Source organism: Dasypus novemcinctus, chromosome X, assembly GCF_030445035.2.
Source record: "Dasypus novemcinctus isolate mDasNov1 chromosome X, mDasNov1.1.hap2, whole genome shotgun sequence".
Taxonomy (NCBI): Eukaryota; Metazoa; Chordata; class Mammalia; order Cingulata; family Dasypodidae; genus Dasypus; species Dasypus novemcinctus.
In genome coordinates this window covers 175,638,172-175,662,337 of record NC_080704.1, presented here as the reverse complement: position 1 = coordinate 175,662,337, position 24,166 = coordinate 175,638,172, and the positions used below count along the sequence as shown (strand labels likewise).

Here is a 24,166-nt window from a genome sequence, read left to right as displayed (position 1 = left end):
AGCTCTGAGTCTCAGTTTCCTGATCTAGAAAACGTGAAGGGTCATTTCTCATCCATGGGATTATTTATTGCAGGATTAAAGAGAGCAATATTTGCTCCTGACACTGTACCTGAAAAGGAGCTATAAAAATATTAAATGATTAGCTATCCCACAGTTCAAGGCAACTTTACTGATATAATAGTGTGATCTTGGGCCTATTATGGGACATACTTTTCTCCTTGCCAAGAATTCCCTAAAGCAATTCTCAAATGGCAATATGTGTATGCGTCACCTGGGATACTTGATAAAAAATACAGACTCCTTGTCCCACCCCCAGAAAATCTAATCCAGGGGATCTGGGAAGGGTCCCAGGAATCTGCATTTTACAAATCATCTCAGGAGATTCTGCTGCAAGTGGTCTTATGAGAAACCATTGTCTCATGGAAGGTGTGAGTTCCCCAGACTCTGCATTAGCAATGGCTCTCTGGCTGAGGATTCGGAACTTACGTGGATGCATAAACCTGGCATGTGGGAAGGAAAATGTATCAACAATCCTGCTCCAGAGTCAGCCTGAGAACCCCAGTCTCATTGTTTGGGGTTCCCAGCATCATTGTATTTTCCCGTTCATTTGGAAAATCGAGGTTTACCCCAACTCCCAACCCACCAGCAACCACCATTGGCTTTATTTTTCATTTGCTACTTGTGAACTGTGACCACCTCCCAAACATATTTTGATGCTTACATGCCCCCGTCTCTGATCAAAATTATACTAAAACATTGTCTTGTCATGAGGCTAATAAAGCATGTTCTCCTGCCTGTCACAGAAGCTGCCTTACAGATGCTGTTTGCCCAGGAGCCAGGGTCCTGCATTAATCTTCCTCCCTCCTGTTTGGATACAAGGAACAGAGTCTAATCTGCGAAGAACAAAATGATATTATCTCACCCCTGGATGTGGTTCCTACTGGATCAAACAGTTGTCATTCTCATATTACAAGACTCCTGTACAAAGGGAGAACACAGTGAAAAAAAAAAAAAAAAAAACAGGGAAGAGAAGCCATCCAAGCGAAAAAGAGGAGGATGGAATTAGAAGAAGGGCAGTGGAGAAGGAGTCAGAGGAGTGACGACACAAAAATGGTTACACACACATTTGTCCTTGTTTTGCACACGCCTGGGACAGTGCTCTGCTGGTGCACCAAAGCTGTGGGCTAATCATCACTGTTCTGAGCCCCGGTTTTCTTAACTGCAAAATGGGCAAAAACATAGGCGCTGACACAGAAGATTATCATAACGATTAAAGAAGAAGTTGTACATTAGAGTGCTGAGCTTAGCTCTTGGCACATGGTAAGGGTGTGATAAAGGTCAGGTATCATTGTTGTTTTTGCTGTTTTGTTGTCTTCTTCCTGAGCGGCATTGGAAAATCACTTTCCCCCAGCTGTAAAATGAGAAATCCTTCACAAAAAGCAAGAGGGCTAAGTTATAATAATAGAATCATCTGAGATTTGGGAGCTAAGAGATAAGGGCATTAATGGTGGTGTGTGTGTTTCTGTGTGTTTAGGGAACTAAGCATTCCTAATAAAAGGAATGGCATAAGCAAACACATAATTGCAAAAAAAGTGAAGAGGCAAGTTTGCAACATAGGAGCAATTTCTGTCTTCAGGGCCTTACAGCGAGGGGCATGGATTCAGATCTCTGTGAGATGTAATGATGGACCATCACAGAACTGCATAACTCGACTTTTATGCCTTCCTTCCAGCTCTTCCTCATCCAGCAGGAAGTCAGGGTGGGCTGTGGGGAGTGCACTGCCTCCAGCTTAAGGCCTCATTGCCAGGAAGCAGAAGTGGCTCAAGTTATAAGGGGTCCGCATACCATACTCGAGGACACGCGTTAGATCCCTGGGGCCACCTGGTAAAAGAGAGTTAGAGAAAGCGTGCCTGTGCAGCAAGCCAGTACCCAAGTGGTGAGCCAGTGCCCACACGGCACCCCAAGGGTCCACGAATCAAGCCGCGTGCCCGCCTGGTAAGCCAGTGTCTGGGCAAGTGAGTCACATGGGAAGATGATGACGCAACAAAAGAGTGATGAAGAGGAGAGTAAAGGTGAAGCACAGCAGAGACCAGGAGCCAAAGTAGCACAATTGACAGGGTAACACTCTAAGTCAGAGGTCCCCAGGATCAAATCCTGGTGAATCCTAGAAGAGTAAGATAAGAGAAAACAAAAAGATGAGAAAAAAAGACAAAAAGCGAAATAGATATAGAAGATCACACAGTGAATGGACACAGACAGCAAGAACAGCAGAGCAAGGGCAGGGGACAGGGAGGGGGAGGGTTAGAGGGATGAAAAAAAGAAAGAATTAAAAGAAAATGCCTAGTTGCCTAAGGCTGGCTCCCATGGGAAAGCCCTTCCTGGCAGGTCCTGGGATGCTTGCCATCCTTCCTCCTGCCTTGAATCCTGTCCACTTGCCTTCTACTCCCATAAGTGGGCCATTATGTTGAAATCTCATCTTGGACGAGCCCAGTCCCCAGATTTCTTTCATGCTTAGTTGAAGAGATGGCTGCGATAAGCAATGCCCGTTCAAGTATGTCATGAGGTGTCCACTAATGATCCAAGAACGAGGATGAAGTGTGACCAGCTGACCATTGGAAAATGGACATTTGTATTGGAATCATTCCTGATTGGCCTATTTGGATGTTACCAAACCATGCATTTGGCACTTAATTTGTGCCTTCACCCCCAAGTCCTTGAAGGATAAGTACCATGGAGCAGCAATAAAAATGAAAAACTACAATTAATATTTATATAAGCAGCTTTAGGTTTCCGCTTGTCTATTGGTTTTGCATCATTGTAATGCAGCTGGATAGATTTTATTTCATTGAAACTGGAAGACTGTACTGAATCTTTGACAATATCTACCAAAAATGAACTTTCCATACCCTGAAACCAGCACTGGGTTTGGAATATACCGAAGAGAAATAGGCATACATATGGACCAAAAATCCATGTAATAAATGTTCACAGATGTATTATATATAATTGCCAAAAACTGGAAGCAACTCAAATGCCTATTGGCAGAGGAATGGATCAATTGTGGTATTGTCATCAACTGGAATACTATGGAACAATAAAAAAAGAATGAACTACCACACACAAAGAGGATACATTTCACAAATATAGTGCTGAGGGAAAAGGGACACATACAAAAATTGTGTATTCCCAATCCATATCTAATGCTTTCATGAGCAGGTAAAACTAATCACCAGTGGTAGAAGGCAAAACAGGGTTACCCCTGGAGCTAATCTGGTTGTGGGAATGTGCAGTTTAAGAAAGATCATCAAGCTATAGTCTTACATTCAATGGACTTTTGTATGTATCCATTACACTGCCATGAAACTTTACGAACAACTTGAAGAGGTAGGTGTGGGACCAACAGACTTTAAATATGGCCCCTTTGGGTGTAGGACACAGCGGACCCAACTTCTTGCCCAATGCTTTTTCACTTGCCCAGGTTGCATGTGGTTATCTTATGACAAGTGGCAAACCAGACACAGTCCAGGCAGGAGTGAAGGCTAAACCGCAGGGCGCCATTTGCTCCCATTTCCACAGCCTCAGACAGGCATGGGTGCAAAGGAGTGAGCTCACTTCCCACTCACCTCCTCCCTCCAGAATGGGACAGCGATATTTAAACCTCCTTCTGTACTGCTTGACACAGTGCTAGTACCCGGGGGGTACTCAGTGAATGATATTTGAATGACTCTGTGAGGGTATGTATGGATGAATGAATGAATTGCACTTGTGAAGTTTAAACAAGATTATGTATTTGGAGTGCTGAGATGGAGTAGAGGTAGTAGTTACTATGTCAGAAGGACCTGGGCTTAAATCCCCGCTCTATCATCCTCTCCCAGTGTGGTCTAGTGAATTTTCCACTCTGAGCGTCAGTTTCCTCATCTGCAAAATGGGGAATGTAATACTGCCTCCATCACAGGGTAGTTCTGAGGATTAAGTAAGACCTTTTGTGCATGATAGGGCTTGCAGTGTGGTGGCCGTCATTGTCATTCTTTTAGAAACTATTGGTATTGTGAATGAAACCACGGTATTGTTTGTGAGAAAGGGAGAGAGCGTCTTTCCTTTTCCATCTTTTCTGTCTCTTTCTTTGCCTTTGCCACAAATCTCATGTGTGCTTGGCCTACCCTGGCATCCTTTGCCCACTCCAAGGAGATGGCTCAGTGCCACGGTTGTGGGCACAGTGCCCGTGAAGGGAGCCAGCTGGGCCCGGGGCACTGAAGCTCTCTGTGTAGGCACTGCCAGGGTTGGGGACTGAAAAAGGCTGCTCTGAGGACTGTTCATTCTCCTCCTCCAGAGTTTCACCCAGTCCCACACCCACCAGCTGCCCACTCCACCGGCCGGACCCCCGTGAAGAGGTGCTCTGTGCGGCACCTCGGCCTCATGCCCACACACATCCAAGGTGTTGTTCTTTTGGGGCTGGAGAGATCGTTAGGTTCTGGAGAGATGCTGGCTGGACTCCAAGAGGCTCAGGAGTCAGGGAATGATGGAGCCTGGGGCTTGGCCTGGCTCCAGCTCACTACAGCATGCACAGGGGCATATCTGCCTGGGGAGAGCCTTGAACCTGGAGGCTGGGAGGAGAGATGGTGAGTTAGACATCTGTGCATCCACCCAGTAGAATGGGCACTCAATAGGTGATTATAGAATGGGACAGGGTGGAATGGAATGGGATGGGGTTGGGATGGGACACAATGTGATAAGGTAGGATGAGATAAGATAGAATGGAATAAGATAGGGTGGGATGGCTGGGATTGAAAGTAATAGGGTGGGATGGGGAATAGAATGGGATTGAATAAGATGGAACATGATGGAATAGGATGGAATTGGGTGGAAGGGAATGGGATGAGATGGGTTGAGGTAGACGAGGATGGAGTAGGTGGGATGGCTGGGGTAGAAAGGCATGGAGTGGAATGGCATGGAATGTAATGACTCAGGACATTTTTAAAAATTATTTATTTATTTCTCTCCCCTCCCCTCCCCCACCCCGGTTGTCTGTCCTCTGGGTCTATTTGCTGCGTCTTCTTCGTCTGCTTCTGTTGTTGTCAGTGGCACGGGAATCTGTGTTTCTTTTTGTTGCATCATCTTGTGTCAGCTCTCCGTGTGTGCAGCACCACTCCTGGGCAGGCTGCACTCTCTTTCGTGCTGGGTGGCTCTCCTTCCGGGGCACACTCCTTGCATATGGGGCTCCCCTACATGGGAGACACCCCTGCGTGGCATGGCACTCCTTCTGCGCATCAGCACTGCGCATGGACCAGCTGCACATGGGTCAAGGACGCCCAGGGTTTGAACTGCGGACCTGCCATGTGATAGACGGACGCCCTAACCACTGGGCAAGACCACCGCCATGACTCAGGGCTTTTGCGTCTCCTATTGGGGGCCCTTGGCATTGACACAGGAGGTGGCAGGTGTGGACTTTGCATGGACATAGTTCCCCTAGAGAGCAGGGGAGTAGTAGGGTAAAGCAGAAATTACGTCTTCCCTCAAGACCCAACATCTTCAGCCATAACTTCTAAAAAATTTTCTCTTAGAATCTCCTGTCCATAAGACATCATATCTGGAAAGGATATTAAAAACCACCTTGTCTAGGGTATTTTAAACACCAGCCCCACCACTTACTGGCTGTGTTGCTTTGGGTAAGTGACTAAACTTCTCTGAGCCGTGGTTTCATCATCTGTAAAACAGGGGTAGTAATATCACCTACCTCCCAGGAGCGTTGAGAGGAGTAAATGAAATGACTCACGTAAGGGCATTTGCTACAGGGCCTGGCTTATCATAAGCACTGATACCCCTTAGCCACTATTGTCACCATCTTCTCCATCACCATCCTCACCACCATCCTCTCCATCCTCTCCATGATCACTGGCATGATCATTATCATCATCAAAGTTGACTCAGGTAGGGGGAAATATTAGGTGCAGTTCTCAGGCTCCAGACCAGACTTCCCGTTACATCCATGTGGTTCTGATTTTGTCCAATTATTTATGTCATTCCTCTTGAGGTTTTATGTGAAGAAACAATTCCATTGTTCAGATGGTAAAATCAAGTCCCAGAAACCAGAACAGACTTTTAGCCAAGGCCACAGGGGCTTCCTGACCATCCCGACACAGAGCTTTCTCCTTGGCTCCATGGGTCGCAGTTTGCCCATCTGTAAAGTAAGGGTGCTGGACCAGCTCCCCCGCCTCTAGGAAGCCTTTGGGGTGTGCCTTGGTGGAAGATGGCTTCCCTGCTTTTCTCTGCAGCCCCATCCTTGGGAAGAAGACCTGGATCTCTGTGACTCTTTGGACACTTCCAGTATTGTCCATCCCAAGGGTTTCTGCACCAAAGGGGTCTCCAGGGGTCTTTTAGACAGAGCAGATCCTTGCTTTACTTATGGTAGGTGACACAGAAGCAGTCAGGCCAGGCTTCACAGCCATCTGTAGGAGTCACACAGAGCAAAGGGAGCTCATTCCCTCATCTCATTGAGGTATAGGTGAAAGGGTCAGACGGTCCTGGGATCAGATACCGACTTTGCCACTTACCCACTTGGAGTTGTCATGGATGGTGCTGCAGGGACATTGTATGTCCTCCCATGGCCCACTGGATGGAACGTGGGAGAGTGTGGGCTATGGTGTGGACCACAGGCCATGGGGTGCAGCGATGCCCAGAGATGTACTCACCAGATGCAATGGATGTGTCATGATGATGGGGGAGAGTGTTACTGTAGGGGGAGTGGTGGGGTGGGGGCAGTGGGGGTGAATGGGGAACTCATATTTTTTAATGTAATATGTTTAAAAAAATGAATATTGAGTAGAACTTGGAAAAGAAATAAAATAAAGACTTAGTAGCATGCAATATTAGAAACAGTTCCCTAGAAGCAAGTGGTCAATGGAGGCTGGCTGCAGCCAAGCTTTCTTGTTATAAAATTACCTTTTATTATTATTATTATTATTATTATTATTAATTCAAGTGTGTTTAATAACGATCTTTTGTAATTATCCACTTAAACACTTTAATTTAAACAATGCTTCATAAACCTTCTTATAATTATTTATAACCATATAGACTATAATTATATTAAGACAAATTTTACCTTCACAGAACACATTTCTTTACTTAAAGTTACCGTAATACTTTTTACAACTTGCCACATGCATGTAAGTTCCAAGAGTTTATGAAAATTAGCCATTCTACTTTAGGACAAAACACACCTTTTTGCAAAAGCTTATTAAATTTCAGTTAGCATTCCCACAAACTTTTAACCTTTTTAATATTCATTTAAGTTTTACATCCTTCATATTATCCTGTGAAGAAAAATAAGCTATTCATTTCAATCTAGGCAAGAACAACTTTTTATAAAAAGACTTATAGCAATTTTGTTAATCAAGATTTACAATTTTTATGATTGTAGAGATCTTATTAACATTTAAACTTAAGTATTAATATAAGCACTTATTTAATTTTTGGCCATTTGAATAGAGCTCTTTTTAAAAATTTTTCTTAATTTATATTACCATCTGGAGGTATTAAAATATGCACTGACATTGAACGAACAGACAGACACAAAACAATTACAACACATTAACAGAAACATACAGTTTACAATTAACCCATAATTCTTTCTTTCTTGGTATAGCTGTTTTTGAGTTCTCCGTTATATCACATTTTAGAGTTTACTTTTTAAGATTTCTTCTGGAATCCATGTTGCCTGTAATATGCAAGCTTGTGCTTGAAAACATTGTTATTAGTTTAGTTATGGTTAAACATTGTTCAAAATATGGGGCGGGACAACCAGCCTGAACCTTTGGAAGGGTCCATTGTCCCTCACCTTTTAAAGCATGAGAAATGCTGTTTAATAACATCTGAGCATAGGGGCTATTAAGACCGTTTTCTTGAATGGCTTTATGAAGGTGAGTAATGGTTTTATGATCCCAAGGAGCCCAAAAAGGAGGGGAACCGTCACTGTGGTAATTTACCGGGAAGAAGTGAGGAGGAGTGAATGGGTGGTGGTTAGGGACAATTGCAGTAAGCGGAGCTGAAAGAGGAGGTGTAGAAGGCGCGACAGTGAAAGAGTCAGTAAGGGAAGCTGAAAGGGGAAGTATAGTAGGCATGGCAGTGAGAGAGTTAGGCTCCAGCGGATTCAGCCAGTGTCTAGCAGGGTGCCTGTAAGGCAGCCATGAATAGCTAAAAGAGCGGGTATGAGACCAAGAGGGAAGGTTTTGCTTTCATGGGCCTCAGCAGATTTGACTCGCCTGAGCAATTTAGCCCAAGTGGCAGGATCCTATATTGCAACGGTGGAAAGCCATGGGTTAAAACGGACAACTATGTCCCAGTACTGACTTAATTCTTTTTCAGTGATCTGAATGCGTTTGCTGGCTAAAAGGGCATGTAGGGGGCGGGCTTGAGGTGCTTTCTCTGATGAGGAAAGTTTCCCCATCTGGAACTCACTCACTGATTACAAGAAGAGGTCTGGCCTCGCTGAGAAACATTGGCTGGGGTCGAGAACAGCTACACGGATTGGGGAGCGGGTAATCAGGCTGCCCCACGTTGGGCGCCAACTGTTGTTACCGTGCTTCTCCTGTCAGTGTACCCAGCCCAGATGAGTGCACCGGAGCTGAGGAATCACACACAGTGAACACTCTGGGGACACAGGCTCATAGCACAGGTCTAGTTTATTGAAAAAGTGCAGTGGTATATATGGGTGAGTGAGGGGAGGTAAGATGGGGTGTAAGAACTGGATTGGTTATGTTAATTTGAAAAGGCTGATTGGCGCCAGAGGTCCTGTTACTGAGGACAGGGGCAGTTTAGGCGGGCTCAGTGGTTGTTTACTTGAGCACTTCAGCGTCATCTTTGAGGAGTGGGTCTTTTTTCTCACCCACAGATCTGGACGTTGAGGAGGGGGGATGTGGACTGAAGGTAGAAAGAGGACTGTTCCAGGCAGAGGAATCATCTGATGCTAAGATGCAGACATGGAAAGGAACTTGATGAGCCCTTCTTGACTGGCCTTTCAATAATGAAGAAACAAGGACCCCTCAGCACCAAGGAGAGTTCTTGAATCCTAGTTGTTCCCTACTATGAATGAGATGTCCCATCAAATAGGAGACCCTCCCCAGAAGAACAGGTCCCCATCGTCATCTCCCTTTCCCACCCTGTTTTCACTCCCCGACCTCTGACGGTTCACCCGGGGTAAGGAGTGGAGGCAGGAATCAGGGAAGAGGAAACATTCACTTCCTCTCTCTCTCTCTCTCAATCTCTCTCTGCTCCCCCACTCACCCCTGATTCTGGACCCAGAGCCTTGTGGTGCAGCAGGGCACAATGCCGCCATCGGCTTGACCTCCCCCAGCTACCCTGGAAACTGCAAAGTAGCCAGTTCTGCGTGGGGACAATCGAAGCCCGGTGGGCCAGAGGCTCCACCTGCACTTTGAGTGCTGCCTCGTGCAGGAGTGCTGCCAGGTGCAGGAGTATGGACCCATTCGGAGAGCTGGCGCAGCAAGATCATGCAACAAAAAGAGACACAGAGGAGAGACAATAAGAGACCCAGCAGACCAGGGTGCTGAGGTGGCACAAGAGAATGATTGCCTCTCTCCCACCATGGAAGGATCAGTTCCCAGATCCTCCTAATGAGAATGCAGACAGACACAGAAGAACACACAGTGAATGGACACAGAGAGTAGACAATGGAGGGAGGAGTGGGAAGAAATAAATCTAAAAAACAAAGAAATGAAGATCAGAGACAGAGGCTGTTTGGGATCAAGTGCTTACGATATTTGACTTATATCCGTTCTCTGTGTTTCATACATTATAAAATTGGTCTCTAGTCCCCACACTCTAATGTCCGTCTCCTTATACCAGTTTTATGAACGAAGACACAGAGGCTCAGAGAGGTTTTGTTCTTACTCAAAGTTGCACAGCTTAGAAATGCCAGAGGTGGGAATCCAGCCTGGGTGACTCTATGTGCCATTGTTTAAGGAATCCTATTAGTCCATTAATACCAACTTTTCAATTAATAATAATCTGCATCATTTATTTGGCTAACTATGATACACATCATTGTCACTTTCCAGACAAACTCAGAAGAAAGTGATGAGGAATCCAGGGTCAGCATCTCACCACTTTCTACAGAGCGGAAAGCAGCTGTGATAAGGGGAAGCACCTTGTCCAGGCAAGGAACGGGCAGGGCCAGGATTCAAACCCAGGAAGGACACCCAGGAAGAGGCCCTCATTGCCCGTCTCCTCTGCTGCTCCTTGCATTGTTGACTCAAGCAGGACCTCTCTATGCCCCCCTCTTCTTTCCCACCTGCCTGGATGATGGTCTATAGCACGTTGACCAACACCTCAGCTCTTCTGTACGCCTCCCTTCCTGTGGGGAGCGTCCCCTCCCAGGGCTTGCTGAGCGACAGCAACGCCATCTGCATCATGTTCACGTCAGAATGGACCCTGCCGGTCTCCAACTTCAACATCCGAGTCAAGTGTGAGGGGCCCTGGGAAATCCCCCTCTCCTGGGGTGGTTGTTGGGGATCAGGGGAAGCATGGAGGAGCTGGGGTTGGAATGATGGGGAGGGGCTACCCGGTGGCCAAAGTAATCCTTCGTCTACCTATAGTAGATATGGCTTTATTAACACCAGTGCCTGTTGTTGACTGAGCATCTACTATGTGCCAAGTGCTCTGCGGCCTTGTCCCCCGTGCAGGGAAAGGACTGTTAATATTCCCCTTTTTAATGAAGATGCTCAGGCTTAGAGGACTTGGATGACTTGTTCAAGGCCCCCAGCTAGTAAGAACAGACTAAGATTCCAGGCCCAGTGTTCCTGCCACTGAGCTCCTCTCTGTTCCACCCGATGTGGCCTCTTGGAGTTCATCCACCATTTCTTCCCAAGGGCCTCTACTGCTCAGCCCCTTGACTCTCCTACAGGGGTTCTCCTGGGTCTCTCATGTCCCCTGGGAGAACTTCCCATTCTGACTTCCCCACAAAATGTTGCCCTTTCTCCTAGACGGACTGACTGTATCAGGAATGCAGGCATCCAGAAATGGGGCTCTGGCACATGGGAAGGAGGCATTTTCATACGGAGAGGAATTGAGGCAGTACAGCTCTGCAGGGTTGAGTGGGCAGAGGTTCTGGTTTCATTGTAGAGATGAGAAAAATGAGGCTCCAAAAAGCCCCGTGAATGGCCCGAGGGGCCTGGGCATGTTGCTGGCCCTGGCGAGCCTGGTCTGGGCCTCTGTTCCTCAGAGCTAACCATGGCTTCCACGCCCTGCTGGGAGGGATGTCCCCCGACTCATTTGAGGGGCTGCCTCTCTTTTGGATCACCCCCTGCTCAGCCTTTGAGAAGGGTCACTGCTATGAGCCCTCCATCCAGAATGGGAACATCACCGTTTCCGTGGCGACCTACACCATCGGGAAACCCGGAAGCCTCAACCCTCGCAGACCTAGGCAGCCACCTTGCTCCAACACGTGAAAACAGACTTTGGTGAGGGAAGTAACTTAGCTTTGTGGCCTGGTATCTGTAAGCTCCTACCCCAGATAAATCCCCTTTATAAAACCCAACCAGTTTGTGGTATTCTGCATCAGCACCCCTTTGACGAATATATACAGAAATTCTAAATTTAGCTTCCTGAGGAACTGCAAAACTATTTTCCACAGTGACCTTCCCAACAGCAGTGAAGGCGTGTTCCTAGTTCTTCAAATCCTCTTCAATACTTGTAATTCTCTATGTTTTAATAGTAGCCATTCTCGTATGTGTGAAATAATGTCTCATTATGGTTTTGATTTGCGTTTCCTTAAAAGGTATTCATGTTAAGCAACTTTTCATGTGCTTTTTAGCCACTTGAATTTCCTCTTTGGAGAAATGCCTATTTGAAACGTTTGTCTATTTTCAATTGGGTTATCTTTTATTTTGAATGCTAAGGTTTCTTCATATATTCTAGATATTAAAACATTAATGGATATATGCTTTTCAACTACTTTCTCCTATTGAGTATGTCATCTTTTCATTTTCATGATAAAGTCAAAATTTTTAATTTTTAGGAGGCCCCATTTATCTCTTTGCTCTTCTGATGCTTGTGCTTTGGCTGCAAAGTCTGAAAAACCATTTCCTAAGACAAGATCCTGAAGATGCTTCTCTTCATTTTCTTCTAGTATTTTATACTCCTGGCTTTTATACTTAGGTTTTTCCTGCAGTTTGATTTAATATTGTACATGGTGTGAGATAAGCTTTCAATTCTTTTTTTTTAATATGCATATTCATTCCCCCCAGTATCTTTTGTCGAAGAGCATATTCTTTCCCAATCAAGTGGTTTTGGCAGTCTTGTCAAAAATAAATTGGCCAGGGCGAAAGATGGTGGCAGGGTAAGCTGTTCCAAGAATCAGCTCATGCTACAGGACAGTCAGTAATCTAAACAGAGCTATCTAAAGCACCTGTTTGCGGAGTCAGGAGACCAGAAGAGCATCCTGCAACATCCTTGAAAGAATGAAGGGAAGAGACTGCCCATCTGCGGTCAAAATTCGTGAGTAGAGCACTCCACGCCACAGGGGCCAGTGCACATCCTCCAGTGGTGGCACAAGCCTCCTTGGGAGCTGTTCTGTGGCTGGATTGGAAGCTCCATTTCCAAAACAGGGGAGGAGGAGATGGTCAGGCACAGACTTCAGCTACTGTTTGGTCATATGGCTTGTCAAGGTATATTCCTAAGAACAGCTGAAGTTTGAACTTGTCCAAGTCAGAAAGAGGCTGGTAGTGTCCATCTTTACTCTACTCCTGGCACAAGGGGAAGCAGGACGGATTGAAAATCACAGTGACGGTAGGGATCATCTTCTTTCCTCCCAGAATGAATTGCAGTTCTAGCTTAAGCTCCCACCCCGACTCTGGTAGGGAGGGAGCTGGTAGGATCTGCATGAGCCTCTATGGGGAACTGCAGGTGCTCTCAACCCACACAGGTTGGATACTCAGACACCTGTGGTTCCAAACCTGGCCACCAATAAGATAGGAGGGGAGAAGTGGTCCTTCAACCTTTAAGCTTCTACCCCAAATAAATACCTTTTAGGAAGTCAGCAGATTTCTGCTGTTTTGCATCAGCACCCTTTTGCCTAACTAATACAAGTTTGAATGGGCACACTATAAAAACTGTTAAAGGTCAACACTGTCCAAGGAAAACTGGAGTGTGTGGCCTCCTTAACAAAAGGATACATACTTTCTTGTCAAGAAATATCTTCAGGGTTGCTTTGAATTTCTCATCTTCATTTTTTCTTTTTTTTTGTCTTTATTTTTTTAATATTACATTAAAAAATAATGAGGTCCCCATATACCCCCACCCCCCTCAACCCACTCCTCTCCCCATAGCAACAATCTCCTCCATCATCATGAGACATTCATTGCAGTTAGTGAATACATCTCTGAGCATCGCTGCACCTCATGGTCAATGGTCGATATCATAGCCCACACTCTCCCACCTTCCATCCAGTGGGCCATGAGAGGACAAACAATGTCCGGTAACTGTCCCTGCAGCACCACCCAGGACAACTTCAAGTCCCAAAAACGCCTCCCCATCTCATTTTTTCCTCATGTTCTTTTATGCTTCAGCAATTGCAAGAGAAATGGGTTCAGGAGTCTTGGCAGTGCTGGGGGGAAAAATGCCCTCAAGGGATTCGGGATAAGGATTAAAGAAGGATATGAATACTTAGCATGATTCCTGTTCAATAAATGTTATTTGTAGCTATTATTTGGGTCTATGTGTGCCCGAGTAATCAGCAGGGGTAGAGGAGATGTAAGAATCCCCCACATCATTTAGCAGATAAATAATGCAACTAGGACTGCACTCCTGTAGACCAAGCCTCAGACTTGATGAAGTTGGCAGTCTTTCTGCAGAGTTGATCTATTGATGGACCAAAGTAATTCTGAACAAACTTAAATAATATTGAAGGGACTATAATTTGAGAATTTCTGATCCCATGAACACAGTAGAAACCAAGGGCAATATAAGAACTTTGGTTATAATGGTTATGAAATTTTTAAATGGTGGATCATTCATCTTGCACGTGCGTAACACTGGTGTATTAAAGTTCTGTAACAAAGTGTCTGACTCTGTATTTGATGTTGGATTTCTGACAGCTTTTAAGGCTCACCCTTTCCTCTTCCCTTTATGTCAATATCTGGGCAAGCTGATAAGAAAGCCCAGATGCTCCCTCCTTTAGGGCCGGCAGGAAGTTCAAACCAAACATTCCCTAGCTCACATGCAAGAGCACTTACCCCAACCTCACCCAGGCATCCCCATAAAAGCCAAGCCAGTCTTGTTTCCCTGCTCTCAAGACATCACATTCTTGTAGCTGATGGGAAAACTGCTGTTCCAAGGAAGCCTCATGTGAGCAGTCATTCATTTCATACTCTCTTGGTACATGATGCATAAGGCATTGTCCGTCTCGACATCCAGAACGGATTTTGGATGGGATCCCATCCTCCCTCTATGGGTTGTCCATAACAATTGGGGTTATGGGAGGATATTTAATCACTGTCCACCATCACTGGGAGTCTTTCTTTGTCTTTTTCTTAATCACCAGCTTTTTTGCTGAAGAGCATTCACTATGAGGTAGTACATGCTGGCACGCTTGTGCATTGGACTGTGAGATTTTTTTTAAATTTTATTTTATTTACTCATTTTTTAAAAAATATTACATTAAAAAAATACGAGGTCCCCATTCACCCCCACCGCCCCCACCCCACCACTCCCCCCACAGTAACACTCTCCCCCATCATCATGACACATCCATTGCATCTGGTGAGTATATCTCTGGGCATCACTGCACCCCATGGCCAGTGGTCCACACCATAGCCCACACTCTCCCATGTTCCATCCATTGGGCCATGGGAGGACATACAATGTTCAGCAATTGTCCCTGCAGCACCACCCAGGACAACTCCAAGTCCCTAAAATGCCTCCACATCTCATCTCTTCCTTCCATTCCCCGCACCCAGCAGTCACCATGGCCACTTCTTCCATACCAGTGCCACATTTTCTCTATTATTAACCACAATTGTTCATGAATAGGGTATCATTAAGTCCACTCTAATCCTTACTGTATTCCTCCTTCCTGTGGACCTTGGCTTGGTTGTTGGTCTGTGAGATATTGTGTTACATTTGCTGAGTTCTAACTAACCTCTCTCATAGACCTAACCAATTGAAGCTAGAAATATGGTGTTTAGGGACAGCATTATGAAATTGGAAGTATCTTTAAAGTTGCCCGATATCATGTGCTCAAGCCGTGACCAATCTACAAATGACAGATTGAATCGTGTGTCTCAATCCAGGATAAACTTTCCCTGACACTACGCTAAAGGTAACAACTTTTACCTTGTAACCTCTGGTGGTGTGAGTCAAATGGGTCTTCACCCCATTCTATAGAGAGCTCAAGGGAAAGACCAATACCCTATGCAAAGCAGGGGTCCATTCGGTCTTCCTCACTCATGTGGAGGAAGAGCAGGTGCAAGTGGCGCTCAGAGGCCACAATCCTAGGACTTTGGAAAGTATTTCTACTGCTGCTAACTATACCTGTATCTCCAAAAGAGATCCTGATCCTCACAGTCATAGGGAAACCCTTGGCAGCCCTGAGGCACAGCCCAGATGTTAATTCAGCCATGGGCAAGGGAGGAGGCCCATACTTTACCAATACTGATCTGAAGCTCTCTGGAGGAAGAAACCTATCAATATGTTCAGGATGGAAGTCCCCCCCCCCCCAAATATACCCAGTAACCACAAACACACACACACACATACACTGGATAAGTTGCCTGATGGTAAACCAAGTAGCGAATGATCTTCAGGACCATTGTTGGAGGGAAGTGGGAAGATTCACATCATCACTGAGACCTAAATAGAACCACAGTAGCTCAAAGGGGTTTTATGGGAAACTACCAAAATTGTAGGTAATGGTGAAGAATGGAAGAGAACAGAATGAACCACTGAATGGGAGTGGCCAATGGAAAAGGCTTGGAGGGAAACACCCTCTCCCTGCCATGTGAACTACCCACAGTTGAGCCATCAGGGATAAGGAGAGGTAACAGGTCCCTTTGGAAGACTTTTGAAGTACTGGTGAAATGCCCCCATTCTCTAACCAAAACACTTTGGCATTTCCCACATCCCCTCCCCCACCGCTAAGCAATGCTGCTTTATGATGTCTCTGCCATGCTGGACTACCATTGGCTGGGGAGAAGACCTTGCTGACACGCAAAGCTGAAGGTGTGGTTTTTCCCTGTCCTGGGTACTTAGATATAGGACGGTCAGGAGCAGTGTGGGAGGCCACTATTGTGTATGCCATGGGACAACTGACCAGTAAAAAAGATGAGCCTAAAACAGATACAGAAAACCCCATCATGAGCACAAAAGAATCAACCACATGCACCGGAGGGACAGAGAAGACAGACAGTTTAAGGACAACCAGAGAAAGTAACAAGGTCAGATAACCCTACTCATCCTCCTCCTTTTCTTCCCCATTGACTCCCCACCCCAGCGTTCCCACTGTCCTCGCCTGGTATAAACCCATCCTCAGCACTCACCCCTGATTACAAGCCCCCTTACCATCCATGTCCCATCCACTCCCTCCCAAACTAATGCCCTCCTGGGCTCACTCTTTCTCTACCAGGAAAAGAAGATGATCGAGAGGGCAAACCTCATCCTTCAACAGATTTCAGAAAGGCATAGGACATAAAAACCTCTCGAAATATTGGTCATCTATCACAGGGTGAAAAAGAAGAAGAATCAGATTAGAACAAACCAGAAAGAAGAAACTCTAGAAAACTCTGCCAGTCCAAGTAATTCCCTGTGCCTCGTAGAGCCCAGAGGCCTCGAATTACCCAGTGTGTCTAGAGAAGAGATCCCAGAAAAAATGACATGTGAATAGAGAATGAGTCGTACACAATAGGGTACACTTATAGTGATAAAGTTAAAATAAACAAGTTGTGAAAAATGTCTCCTTGCAGGAGCTGTACATGTCTCACTGTGGGTTATCTGACGGTGGGAAAGGAGGAAGGAAGAGAAGAGTCAGGTGTGTGAGGTGGGAGGGAGGTGGGCTCCTGAAGGGTTAGGGGCAGACCATCCAGACATTGTGGATCAGCACTGAGTCAGGATTGAGTATTGAAGAAAAATTCCTCCTTTAAACTTGAGTCCCTGAACAAGCAGAAAAAGACTTGGTGCTTGTGTAAATTGAGAGAAGAGAAAGAGAAAGGTGACATCAAGGGTTAGACTGCCAGAACCCATGGGGAGGGGAAATGTTTTGTTAGATGTGTGTGGATTGGCAGTATGTAAGAGAATCCGACTCCATTGGTGATGGTTGACTTCTGACAGACTTTAAGCCTCACCCTTCCCGATCTCCTCTGCCCTACATCTGCACAAACAGAGAAGAAAACCTGTGTGTTCCCTCTTCCATCCTTGGCACTGGCAGGGGATTCAAATCATGGAAGCCCCTTCACACAGGAGTGCTTACCCAGCCCCCTCCTCAAACCACAATAAAAGCCCAGGCTGGTCTCCTTTCCTTGCTCTCTCAAGCCATTTCAGGCCTACTTGAGCCTCCTGCCCTGCTCCCCTTAGACACCTCCATTACCTCAGGAATCAACCTTGTCCTGTCCTCTTGGTGCACATGGGGTCCATCAGTCTCGACTTCTGAATAAAATTTGGGGTGGGGGTCCACCTGCCTCTGTGGGTGACCTGAACAACTGATACTGAGGGCAACAGTCCTAGACAGTGGCCACTGCCACTGGAATCTTTCTTCTCTTGCTTTGACCTCTTAACATGCACCACTGCCTGCTGGCTAGCTTGTGCTTGCAGCTGTGCTATGCTGAGCTGCAGTGTTGCGTCCAATGGAGCTTCTGTTACCAATTCTGTTGACTTAAGTTGTCAGTTTTACAAATTTGCTAGTGCTAAGGGAGAGGAACTTGTATGATCTATGAGACAATACATACTCAATTCTATACCAATATGTTTACAAAAGCAGAGAAATCTTTACTTTTTAAGGAAACTATAAATGGGCTAACCCCAATAAAGGGAAACTCTTTTTGGGTATTGTTCAAAAGCAACCCCTATAAAAAGCACTAGGTTCACCAGTTCAGAGGGAAATTCAACAAAATCTTCTAAGATACAGGTAACTCCAATGTTCTTTAACCTATTTACCCATGGGATTTATTTGAGGAATGCAAGGATGGTTAAATATTAGAAAAGCTATGAATATAATTCATCATTTTCGTAGACAAAGGTGAAAAATCATGTGATCATCTGCACAGATGATGAAGAGAACACTAACAAAATTCTATACCCATGCTGGCTTCACAAAAGAAAACTCTCAATAAAATCATATTGGGGTAAATTTCCTTAACATGATACCTTTATAGCAACCCAAATTCTAGCACTACGATTAATTAGAAAAACACTTAAATGATCCCTATTAAAATCTGGAACAAAATAAACATCCTTTATCAACACTGCAGTTCAACCTTCTTCTGAGGGTAGACCATAAAATGAGACAAGAGAAAGATATATACATAAAAATATAAAGGAGGTGGTAAAAGTATTATTTGAGGATGATGTAATGGTTCACCTAAAAAACACAATGGAATTCAACTGAAAAACTATTACAAATGATCAGAGAAACTAGTAATCTGGCCCAGTACATAACTGATAAGCACAATTCAAGCACCTGCACTAATACAAGCAATAACTAGTAAAGGTAAACAAAATGCATTTACAATGATAAGAAAAACTATAAAATACCCAGGAATACATTTAATAAGAAAATGGGCAAGAGAAAAATTAGTAGATTATTAAGGGATACAAAAATAACCCTTGAACAAAATTAATTTTAGTAATATGCTTTATTTAAGCCAACCATATGCAAAATATTATCATATCCACATGTTATCAGAATAGCAGGCATTAATGAGCTATTTTCCATTCTTTACTGATACCAAGTCTTTGAAATCCAATGTGTGCACTTACATCTCAATTGAGATTGGCCATAATTCAAGTGTTCCATAGTCACGTGTTTTGTGGCTATGATAATGGGAGAAGCACACTCACATATCGCTGGTGGGCAAGTAAGTGTACATAATCTACAGGCAAATGAATTTAACATTTTCTATCAAAATTTAAATTCATCATTTGATCACAAAATTTCACTGCTAGGAATTTGATACAGAGAGTTTGTTCCGGGGCATTCGGGATTTTCATTTCTTTGCTCCCATGGCAACTTTTGTCCACAAAAATTTTAATGCTCTTTTCTTTAGGAGGTACTGGAGTTTGAACCCAGGAACTCCTCCATGGGAAGCAAGTGGTTAACCACTGAGTTCCACATATTCACTTTGAACACATTGTTGCTTTCATCAATGAAATTTATAACAACTGTTTCAATTCACATTTCTTTGATTTTGAGGAAGACTATTTTTATTTTCTTCTTTATTTTCTTTTAAATGTTACATTCAAAAAATCTGAAGTCCCCATATACAGCCCCCCCACACACACCCCACACCTCCTGCATCAACAAACTCTTCCATCATCGCGGCACATCCACTGCATCTACCGAATACATTCTGGAGCACCCCTTCAGCACATGGACAGTGGTCCACATTGTAGTTCACACTCAATATGCCCACCCAGTGGGCCACGGCAAGACACACAACATCCAGCATCCATCCCTGCAGCACCGCCCAGGACAACTCCCAATCCTGAAAATGCCCCCACACCATATCACTTCTTCTGTCTCCCTATTATCGTTAGCCACCGTGGCCACCCTCTTCACATCACTAAAACAATTTCTTTCCTTCCTAATTACAATAGTTCCCCTGCAGAACACCGGTAAGTCTGCTCTAATCCATACTCTATTCCTCCATCCTGTGGACTCTTGGATGGTTATGTCCAGTGCCCCTCTACAATAAGAGGGGCCTTAGATTCTCAATGGATGATGGATGCAATTGTCCTGCTTGCAATTGTAGACACTCTTGGCTCCCTGGTCTGGTGGTTGACCTCCTTCACCTTCTCCACCTCCGTCTTAGCTGGCTGGGGTAAGTCCAACAAACTAGAGGGTAGGAGATGCAAGTCTGCTGAGGCCCAGGGCCTGGCTAACACATGGACCAAGACTGGATTTTGATGAATATTTTTATTAGCCATTTTGCTTCTTTCTTCTTGAATTTCTTTTAATGTTTGTTCATTTTGCTTTTATGTTTCAATGAGGAGGAACATTTTCACCCACTTAGATAAAGTTTATAAATTGGAACCATAATATTATTTTCTTTTTCAGATAGAAAATGTTCTTCCCAATTGTCTTGCCTTCACTTCTATGCAGAGAATTCTATTAATTTTCCTTTGTGATCTCTTTTCTTGATTCAGGAGTTTCATTCTGCCTTGAAAAAGCTTTTTGGGGAAATGTCATATTGCTTTCCACAGTGGCTACACCGTTTTACATTCCCACCAACAACACACCAGAGTTCTAATTTCTATGCATCTGCTCTAACACTTCTCATTTTCTGTTTTTTTTAAAATTAATAGCCATCTTTGTGTGTATGAAATGGTATCCCATTGTCATCTTTTTTTTAAATTTCCCTAAGGGATAATGATGCTGAACATATTTTCACATTGACCACTTGGTTAATATTTTCCTATTGACCCCTTTCTAAAAATGTCTGTTCAAGTTCCTTGCTTTTTTTTTTAAACTTGAGACAATAACCATGTATTATTTCTGGGCTAGGTTGGAATGATCACGGATTTGTTTGCTGAGTCCTTTCTTGTCAACTGGTGAATTGACCAGAGGCTGGTGGGTCTAGGATGGATTCACTCACATTTCTGGTGACTGACTTGTTTGCAGCAATGAAGGTGACTAGGACACATTATCTGGCAGCCTAGCCCAGTCTTGTTCGCATGGGCATGCAGGGTTTGGTTTGTAAGTTGCATTTCCTTGAGTCAGTACTTGCCCAGTTACACAACCTTTTCATTGTTTTCCGGAGCTCTGAGGAAGATGACTCTGCCAACATTTGCTAGTCGTTCAAAGTTTCTGTGGGGGAATGGAGCCCTGGATCACCTTAGGTCACCATTTTTAATAGAGTTGTTTCTTTTTCTTGTTGCATTGTCAACCTTATGTATCTATTTTGGACATTAAGCCCTTATCTGAAACATGTTTTGCAAAATTTTCTCCCGTTCTAGAAGTTATATTTTCACATTCATGATAATTTCCTTCAATGCACTTTTGTTGAAATTAATTTATCTACTGCATATTTGCTGTTTCTGCTTTCCTTGTCATATTTAATAATTCCTTGCCAGATCAGAAGACATGAAGATTTCCCCCTATATTATCATCTAAGCATTTAGGGGTTTAGCTCTTATGTTTAGGCCCTTGGAAGTGATGGCCCAGGCATTAGAGACCTTAAATGAGGAGGATCAGACCTGGGAAATTCCAGACAAAGATTTTTTAAAATAGTTAACTATGCTGAAAGAACTAAAGGAAAATAGGAAAAATACCTATGTCTAAAGGAAATCAGGAAAATGATAGATTAGACAAAGAGAAAATCAATAGACAGATGGGAATTATGAAAAGGAACCAAACATAATTGAAGAACATATTAACAGAGAAGAAAAAGATCCCAGAGGGGTTCAACTGCACAGTGGAGCTGGAAAGTACACATGTGTTTATAAATGTCATATCTTCTTATGGAATTGATCATTTTCTCAATATTTAATATTTGAAACAATTTTAACTGAAAGTCTATTTCATCTGGTTATAAAGTCACCTCAGTTTTCTTTTGATTCCTATTCAGTGGAATATTTTCCAATTTTCACTTTCAATCTATTTTTTTCTTTGCCTCTAAAATGAATCTTATAAACAGCATATAGTGGGATCTTGCTTAATCCATTCTGCCAATCTCTGCTTTTTGTCTGGTAATTTTCATCTATTTATTTTTAAGGTAATTGCCAATAAAGCAAGACATATTTCTGTCATTTTGTGAAATGTTTATTGAATGTCTTACATATTCTTGTTCCTCTTTTCCTTCATTATTGTTTCATTTTGTTCAGACGACCTTTTGCAAGGAGCACTTTGGATAGCTTCTCATTTCCTTTTGTGTAGACTTTTAAGTTAATTTCTTTGTGGTTACCATGGGGATCAAATTTAATATCCTAAATCTATAACCTTTTAGTTTGCATTGATGCCAACTTAGTATTTTTCTTTCCATTATTTTCCACCCGATCTTCTTCCAAACACACTGCCCGGGATTAAAAAGAATGTGTATTCAAGCCTTGAATTTACTTAGTAGAGTTGTATGAATGTTAATTTCCTAGATTTGATCACTAAATCGTGATAATGCATGATGTTAAAAATAGGTGAAAGTGGGTGAGGATTATATGGGAGCTCTCTTTCTATCTTTGCTACTTGACTGCAAGTACAAATTCATGTTGAAATTTAAAAGTTAAACAGAAAATTTCCCAATGAAGAGACATAGAAGGTCAGTGGCTGCGGCCGGTTTGGGGAATGTCAGTGGGCTTGGAGCACATGGGCACTGCCAGGAGGGTGGGGCTTGAGAAGTCAGCAGGCCTGGAGCCTAGTTCCTGGGCCAGAGCAAAGGGGAGGAGAGGACAGAAGGGGCAGAACTGGGGGCAGAGGAGTGCCACTCTGACAGGATTTACCTTGTAAAAATTTAACTGCTTTCAAAGAACCAAATTTACTTTTGTTCTCCTTACTGTTCTATACTTGCTTTTTATTTCATTAGTTTCCCCTTCAAAAGCAAGAAATAACAGAACTAAAAGGCCAATTAGATAAATTCCTAATAAAGATGTTAGCATACCGCTCTTAGTAACTGAGAAAACAAACATACAAAAACATCAGTAGGGATACAGAAGAGTTGAGCAAAGCAATAAATATGCTAACCCAAATATATTCTGTATCAATATATCAAAAGACAATATAGTCTTTTAAAATGCACGTGGACCTGCCTTCCCCCCCAGCGTGGGACATAACACCCAGGGATGAGCCTCCCTGGCACCGAGGGATCGCTACCAAGTACCAGCTGATGATGTAACTAGAAAATGACCTTGAATTAAAGGTTCAACTCGGACCAGCAGAATATCCCTGTCTACATATAATAACAAGAGTTAAAAATGCTGTTTGACCTAAAGTAAGGGGGGAATGGAAAGGACAAATGCATTTATATGGCTATGAATCTCTAAAAAAGAGTCTGGAGGTTGTCAGAAGGATTGCCCTTATGCACACTTGAGTAGAGTCCCAGAGACAGATAAAGTAGATACAACCCCAGGAATTGGTTCTTTTGAGTGCTAAAGAGACCCACAGGTTCTATGGTCATGGCAGATGGAGTTCACTGCCATGTCTTTTGGCCCTTCTTTGAAGCTGGTGTTTCTGCGTGATGGAACTGGACTCAGATGGGATCTCTTTTCCCAAGCGTTTTATGCTACTTTACTGGAATTATAGTTGGTGCTGGAGTTTAAGATATATCTAGGGGATCTGAATCTCTGGTCTGAACATATGATAGCCAGGCCCTGAGCCTCAACAGACTTCAGCTCCTACACTCTGATTTATTGGACTTACCCCACTCAGCTAACATGGAGTAGAAGAAGGTCAGCCACCACACCATGGAGCCTAGAGTGCCTACAACTGAAAACAGGAGGATTGCATCCAGTATCCATGTGGAATCTAAGTCCCCTCTTGACATAGATGTGGAATGGCCACAACCAAGCCAAGGTCCACAGGAAGGAGGAATACAATAAGGATTAGAGTGGACTTAATGATATTCTATTCGTGAACTATTGTGGTTAATAATTGAGAAAATGTGGCATTGGTGTGGAAAAAGTGGCCATGGTGGCTGCTGGGTGCGGGGAATGGGAGGAAGAGATGAGATGTGGAGGCATTTTCAGGGCTTGGAGTTGTCTTGAGTGGTGCTGCAGGGACAATTGCCAGACGTTCTACATCCTCCCATGGCCCACTGGGTGGAATGTGGGAGAGTGTGGGCTATGGTGTGGACCATAAGCCATGGGGTGCAGCGATGCCCAGAGATGTACTCACCAGATGCAATGGATGTGTCATGATGATGGGGGAGAGTGTTACTGTGGGGGAGTGATGGGGTGGGGGCGGTGGGGATGAATGGGGATCTCATATTTTTTTAATGTAATATTTTTTTAAAAAATGAAT

General features: G+C 43.9%; 1 long non-coding RNA gene across 1 annotated transcript; it reads left to right on the top strand.

The window, feature by feature from the left end:
* Positions 1-16,239: 16,239 nt before the first annotated feature.
* On the top strand, positions 16,240-16,959 carry LOC131277106 (uncharacterized). The gene is made up of 2 exons (XR_009184312.2): positions 16,240-16,445; positions 16,634-16,959. It is a non-coding gene; the product is annotated as an uncharacterized lncRNA (long non-coding RNA).
* Positions 16,960-24,166: the final 7,207 nt, after the last annotated feature.